Below are 7,598 nucleotides of genomic sequence, written 5' to 3'. Positions count from 1 at the left end.
AATGGTCTGTTTAGTATCCAAAGTAAAATTGTCACCATAGACTTCTCAAAATAAATTTTAATACAATTGAGCGCAAGAGGTCTGAATTAATGATGTCTTTTCTCAAGGAGGCGACATGACATGACAAAATCTCGAGTGTATACCTTCAAATTCAGCAACATCCTTTAAATGCACTCGAGGAAGCACTGATTACTTTTTAAATGCCAAAGTCATAGTGGCCTCATAAATCGCCCTCATGAGAGGATATCAGTACATATCAGGAAATCCTCAACATGGATTCAAGGACAAACTGCTTCCACTTTGAAGGTCAAAGGTCAAATAAGCTCACAAAAAATGTTTCTGGTCATAACTCAAGAGTTAGCATGCTAACCTGTACAAGATGCCCCTCAAGTCTGTTGTGTCTATTGAATTTCCACAAGGAGATAAATTATGTATTGAGGGTTAGGGTCCCTAACTCTCTGTATGGTCTTTAAAGACTACGTACGAGGCGAATCTATACGAAGATGTTAACTAACTTTGTCAGATTCACTGATGCTATTTTTCTCATCAAGTATCAAAATTTTTCACGTTCCATCAGTCCATATATCCATTTAACAGTTTTTATTGAAGATTTGTTTTTAATCTTATTTACTCCCCCCTCCACAAAAGAAAGGGGGTTGGCTTGGCTTTCAATAAGTCAAATCTGGCCAGTTCTGTTGTCAGCTGCTTGTTCAAAGTTTTTCATGATTATAACTGGCAAAAAGAAGAGCTGTCTTCTTTCTCCATGTCCATGTGACATTCACTATTATTTCCACAGATGAAAAGGAAATGGAAGCATCTTTCACCCACAGCAGGGATCCGTTTTTTCACAATAGTTATTTGAGCAGGGATGAATCATTGAAGTGAGGCTTATTCTCCCACTATGTTGCTCACTGTGATTTGGTAGAACCTTCCATCCTCTAAAAGCACGGCAGCCCTCAGTTATTATGGGCTTTCAAAGAAAATCCTTTGTGTCCAGTTGATATCTAATTGTGATTTTTCACTCTGAAAGGGTAAACAATGTGTATAAATTCTTAATGCTCAGAATTCAAGTCTTGGATCTTTAGCACTTTTTTTTTTTTTTTTGATCACCATAAAATATGATTGTCCAAATTCAGTTAATGCTTTTTAATAATTCATATGTAGTGTTGAAGTGAAATGGTGGAGGATGATGTAAGATCAAGATGTAGGCAACCACATGATCGTGGCACCATGAGCAGGAAATGACAGTGAGAACTGCAGTGATCCAGATGTTCTCTGGATCTTTTCTGGACTTGCTCCAGTCTCATTTAATGAATGGAAGATTACAGAGATGTCAGGATATTGCTGGTTGCCAACCAAGAAATCCATCAGTGCTATCAATTACCAACTTTCTTAAACTACAAACACACAAATAAACCCAGGTGGAAGTGTAACAATAACTAACACAATAACCATTGTGCCATTATTTCATATATTATTGAAAGAAACAAAGAATGAATTCTCCCTCTTCAATTTACCATTTTGATGGTGACGCCTGAGCGCAGTGACTCTGTGTGTGCTGTGTGCTCCCAGACAACAGATTTTGGTTTGGTGATTAAGAAACATGACTCCTTCAAGGCCTTAAACTAAATATGATCTCAAAAGCTAATGCAGCATATTTCAATTAAAAGTCAACACTGTGAATCTAAACATGGCGAAGGCACTTGGATGATTTTTCTTTGAAAATTCAAATAAATAAGAGTTAAAGCTGCCCACCCCTGAGAAATAAAAATCAAACAAATTAAAAAGAATACACATTGATATTTCATCATGCAGGAAAGCAAATACATGAAGCTGCCGCTGAGCGTGATTTACTGAAATGCTCCACAGCTGTGACCGAACAGGGAAGACCTGCCCCCCCCCCCCCCCCCCAAGTCAGTGAGGCTCAGCCCCCCCACACCCAAACACGACTTCATTCAGCAGGACTCTAAATTTACCCCCTGATGGGCTCAACTAATCCGTCTGCCCGAGTTTGAAATTGAAGAGAAATCACGCAAAAACTGACAAAGACACCTGGAGACACCGATGGGATCCGATCCAAACCAGATGTAACCCCGAACAAAGTCCAGCTTCAACTTAAAAAAAAAAAAAAAGAAACCCAGTCAAAACATCAGTTTAGTTTCTCCATAAGAATTTCTCACCGATGGACATCCGAGCTGCAGAGTCCGATGTTTTAATGGAATGCAAAATCTCTCTCTCATCCGTTTTTCTTACCTTGGTTTATTTCAAATCAAGCTGCAGTCCTCTGAAGAAGGCATGCGGAGGGAGAGAAAGGAGACAGGAAAAGGGGGGAAAGTGTGAGAGCTGCGTTCAGGATCAGTCCGGTTTCTTGTGCGCTCGATGCGGCGCAGGACGCGCACAGCCAGCCGCTCCGAGCCCGAGTGGGGGACCTGCGGACGGATCCGTCCGTATATGAGGCGTGACGTCGACGACCCGGGGGGGGGGGGGGCTGGATGAGCGGGCTAAAGACTGAGTGATGCCCCCTCTGATCCCTGTGAAATGTGAAGAATAGGGCTTTTCAAAACACTGAGGTGACGGCCGCAGTGCAGGTCACTGATGGAGCCGAGCCCCCGCTGCTGCAAATTTGTTGTGAGCTCAAACACCCCCCCCCCCAAACACACACCCACACCCATCTTCTTCCAGCTTTGGCTCTTTGGCTCTGAAAACCAGTAAAAAATAAATAAATAAACCTCTGACGTCAAACCCCAAGATACCAATTAGATGGATTAAATTGGGAAATTCAATTAGTCCCCAGATGAGCTTCAATCCAGCCTGTTTGACATCATTATCACCCTTATTGGATTTCTACCAACATATCCATTATCTAAAGTAAAGTGCAAGTGAGAAAGCAGCTAATTTGACCAAATTACTTGATGTTTGTGTAGTATGTGGGCTACTGTGTTAGAGGTTCCTTATTACTGTATTTGTCTTCAGCTGTTAGGATGAATTTCAATTTCCCTTCAATTGATGCGTCAGTTTAATGTTAAGCAGAATTACAGCTGCATGTGGTTTAGCTCTAAGCTCTAACAGCTGCTGCTCCCCTGGTGTTTACTGCACAAAAAAAAAAAGACAACTAATTTCTGCCTTTGAGATTGGATAGGGCCCATTTGGTTTTAATCCAAACCATTTGGCAACCCAGAGGATGTGTAATGGCTCGTTAGCTTTGATTACTCATGTAAACTGGGAAGAGCACAATACAAGAAAAGGCAGTTAAGGGTCTCATCACCAGGACATTAGAAAGCGATTGGGCTTCCTTTAGGTTCAAGGGAAGGGGGAGAAAAAAAAAAAAAAAAACAGAATTAGGTGGTTCTGGTCAGTATATATGTTTGTCATCTTGTCAACTTAGCTGCCACTGATGCTGAAAGAAGTGATGAGACATTTATTGTGGTTATGACCAGGATGGGATTTAACCCTCAGAGCAGAATCCATCGTCTTATTTCTGTAAACGTGCACAAGTGTCTGCTTTTGGCTCTTGTTGCAATGGGAGCAGTGATAACAGGACGGACTAAAGCAAACCGCAAGCCAGCAAGGATTGGATTCAAACCCACACGATAATGTATTAGCAGTCCATCGCCTAAAGCTCTCTGCCACTTCGTCTTGTTTTGTGTTCTGACTTATGCAAGTTATGCATGTTTCCTTTCCCACCACTGCCGGGATACATTTGAATATATCTTCATACTGCAGCTGAGATATTTCTGCCAGGGCCGAAATAACAGACAGGGGCCACATTTTACTCAAAGATAACTCACTTTAACTGAAAAGTTTGCTTTCAGAAACTGTCATTTAAGTAAATGTGAGTTAGTGGAGGTGCTTTCAGTTCCACCTGCAATTTAGGAGAATGGCTTTTTGAGTCAAGTTAGGTCAGCGGACCGTAAAGACTAACTTTACAGGTTGACCCTCAACCATTAAGTTTCCATGCAGCTTTTTAAAAGTTTTGCTTTACCTCAAAAGTCAGACCGGGATAACATCTTTGAATGGGCGGATTGCTCAACAGATGATTCAACGTTTTGAAATTAGTTCCCACCCCCTTTGCATCCAAAATGAAGGTGGCTGCTAATGGCTGAAAAAGGTGAGCAACCCAAAGTTAGTCAGTTAGTGTCCAAAGATTTGCGTCGGCCTGTGAAGTTTGTTGGTTGTTAAGAGTTCCTGGCTGTTGTGCAGTGATCATCAGAGCCACATGAGAAAAACTGACCCTATTAGACTTTCCATGTCCACTACGATTATCATTCATACCTGACCGAAGGTACCTTTGGTGACTCTGACGACAGTCGTCATAGCAACCAGGAGCTCTGACCAAGTGGGCCAGGTACTAATGACCTTGTTAACGATGCCACGAATGCTAAATACTTGTTTCCTACCTAACCTTTTTCAGTTCAGCTTCTTGAAACTTTCGACATCTCAGGTTAGCACCTGAGACGTGGACGAGGTGGCTGAGTGGTGAAGGCTTTATATATCCCAGTCGATATTTGTTAGAAATGTTTCTTTTGTTGTTCTTTTGTTTTCATCAGCTGAAAAAACTTGACAAACCTGCTGAGTACCAGTTACGACCACAAATCAGTATGAATCCTCATCAGGTGTCCGTCCATCCATCTAATTTCTTCACTTTTTAAGGGCTAAATTTAGCCATTAGTTTTGTGTATCTCTCGTGGGTTTGTTTTGTTTTTTTTATCCTTGGTGGGATCGTTAACAAGCCCATTGATGCCACTTGGGTTGTCTGAGCTCCTGGTTGATGTGACAACATGCTCAGCGGTGAATGACTGCTGTCAGAGTCATACGAGGCCGAGTGTGGATGTTTGATTCTCCGGGGAAGAGATGAGAGGACAGTACTGTTGGTGAGTCATAAGTGTTGCCTGAGTACTCCTCCTATATCGAGGGCCACCGTCTGCTTGACCTTGACACAGCAGGCCCATTTTGAGTGTCCTTTTTAACACTCAGAGGAGGACAAGGTGGCCGAGTGGTTAAGGCGATGGACTGCTAATCCATTGTGCTCTGCACGCGTGGGTTCGAATCCCATCCTTGTCGTTTAACAATTAAGATATTTCAAAAATGTTGCTGATATACTTTCATCGATTCCACATTAGTCTTAGAAGGATCATGTTCAGTGTTTTATAGGTACACTCACAAAGCCCCCCTCCCCCCGTTGTAATGGATTTACAGGAGGTGAATGAATCGAAACACAAACACAGTCTCTCTTTCTCATTTCTCCATGAAACACATTTTTTTCCCCAACACACAATATGAACTAACAGTCCAAGATCACACTTGATTGGATTATTCAATATATGTGGACTACAAATATTGAATTCCCATAAATGAAATATATGAGCATACGAAAGAAAAATGTATACAGAAAAGGTGGATGAACAATTGCTGCACATGTCTAGCCCATACAGTTCTGAATGTTTTTGAATATCATACATGCTAACATCAGACATTATATCAGTATATATCCATCCAAATCCTGTTAGCCTGAATTTTAGTATAATAAACTGTGTTCCTAGAATAGGAATATTTTCATGTAGATATTAATGGTATTAATGATATTTGTCATTTATAATATTTCTGTATTTGTCCAGAAATTACAAAACAACTCATCTGTTTTTCACCACTGTGTGTGATGAAACCATGAGACCAGAGGAAGCGACTCAGGGGACGGGTGCTCTTTTGGTTAAAGGTAATAAATGCACTGTGGGGTCATGAAAAGGGCACGGCTGGGGTAAAACTCACATCCTGATTGGAACAGACATCGGAGTTGAGCTCGACCGCCACCAGCTGAAAACTTTGCCTCTCAGCACCCAAACGATGTTTTGGCTGGAGCAAGTTCATCAGCATCGCAAATTTTACTTCTATCTATAGCTGCACGTGGACACACAACCTCTGTTCTCGTGTCTAGCAGATCAATAGTTTTATTTTATATAAATATATTTTAGAAATTATAGTAAATGTTTTTTTTTTTTTTTTTTTTAACCCTCGTTCATTTTCCCAGATATTTTTTCTCTTAGTTTGTCTGTAATAGAAAGTTTCAGAGTCAGTATTTCTGGGATTAAATCGAAAGAACCTCTGGTGGCTGTTTTCTGGGTAATTGAGAAACGTGTCAGCAGTGTGACAGTATATTTCAGTGACATTGAAAAACTATTTAAACCACGACAATGGAGCCTCAAGGCTCAGGGGGATAAAATATATTGAGCTGCAATTTTTCACTGGAGGATACAATCATCTCAGAGTTGCCTCAGTCATGTTGACGTTGAGATATTTCCTGTGAGGCGAACCTAAAATTATATATTGTTCAAATCACATGTTTAACATCAGGGCGTGCATTTCAATATGTGTAAACAGGCTGCGGCTCAAAGAACAGTAAGCCATGAACAAGGCTTCTTATTCCTGTTACACTTTTCTCAGATCTTGACAGTCTGGGTGAAACTACAAATAGCTCCACCTTTGTGTCACTGCAGAATAATACTGTCCAGTGTGTAGGCTTAATTGTGCTGGTTCACACAGCAGCTGTCTTTGCATCCGACACAATAATAAAAGTTGAACGGGCTCATTTTTCATCCACAGCCAAAGCAGAGAGGTGAAGGAATACTCTGGCTTAATGGCTGCAGAGCTGCAGTCCAGGTGATCTAACCGTTTGTCTTGCAGGAACCTTTGAAATGCAAATATCAATATAAAAACCAGGAGGCCAATTAAGAAGTCAGAGTTGTTTGACAGGAAGCCCATCCCCCTCGTTTTCATCAATATCTGTTATCTTTTATCCCTCCAGGGAGTTATTCATCTGTCTCCTTCTGGTTGATTAGACCGACACGTTGTTAAAAAAAAAATAACAGGAGGAAACAAGCCTTTTCCTTATTTCAGTTTTCATGGTGGTTGCACAAATTGGTGTTTTATTCAAATTCCTATCTTATTCTGGAAATAATGACACTGCCAATTTTAAATAAAGAACGTGACTAAAAAGAATGACTCACAAAAACAATGAAGAGTTTTTAGAAATTCAGTTTAGGAGGTGCCACTTCTAACAAGCATGTTCAAGTCTGAGCAGCATGGTGACATCCACCTTTTGAGTTTTAGCTTCGACTTTCTGGGACCACCAACGGGTCATCGCGTGAAGATTTTGAAGATTCACTTCACACAGAGAGGCTTTAACAATGGGACCACTGGCAGCTGATGTGAATAGCGTTGATTGTCAGGCAGCAGGTGAACATTCAGTGCTGAGGTTGATGTCGAAGGAGGAAAAATGTGAGTGACTTTCACAAGAACCAAACTGTGATGTCTGCAGGGGGCAGGACCTACCAAAAAGGGGCCCAAGGAAGGAAAACCACCGGACCACAAGGTCATGGAAGGTCAAAGCTCAGTGATGGATGTGGGGAGTGAAGGCTGAAGCGTGTGGTCTGATCTGCGAACAGCGACGTTTGGTGAGTCGCTCGTTGGCCCATGACCGACACTGAACAGATATAATGAGCAAAACAGGTGAAACCTAATTACCTGAATTAATGCAGCATGTGACAGAAACTCGTGTTTTCTCTCAGAAGTACAAGAGTAAATGAGCTCCGGCTTCTTGTCTG

General features: G+C 41.3%; 1 non-coding gene across 1 annotated transcript; it reads left to right on the top strand.

Annotated features, from left to right (window-relative positions):
- Positions 1-4,979: 4,979 nt before the first annotated feature.
- Positions 4,980-5,061, top strand: trnas-gcu (transfer RNA serine (anticodon GCU)). Its single transcript has one exon. It is a non-coding gene; the product is annotated as a tRNA-Ser (tRNA).
- The last annotated feature ends 2,537 nt before the right edge of the window (positions 5,062-7,598 follow it).

This window comes from Echeneis naucrates, chromosome 9 (assembly GCF_900963305.1).
Source record: "Echeneis naucrates chromosome 9, fEcheNa1.1, whole genome shotgun sequence".
In the NCBI taxonomy this organism is placed as follows: Eukaryota; Metazoa; Chordata; class Actinopteri; order Carangiformes; family Echeneidae; genus Echeneis; species Echeneis naucrates.
This window is presented reverse-complemented; position numbering and strand designations above follow the sequence as displayed.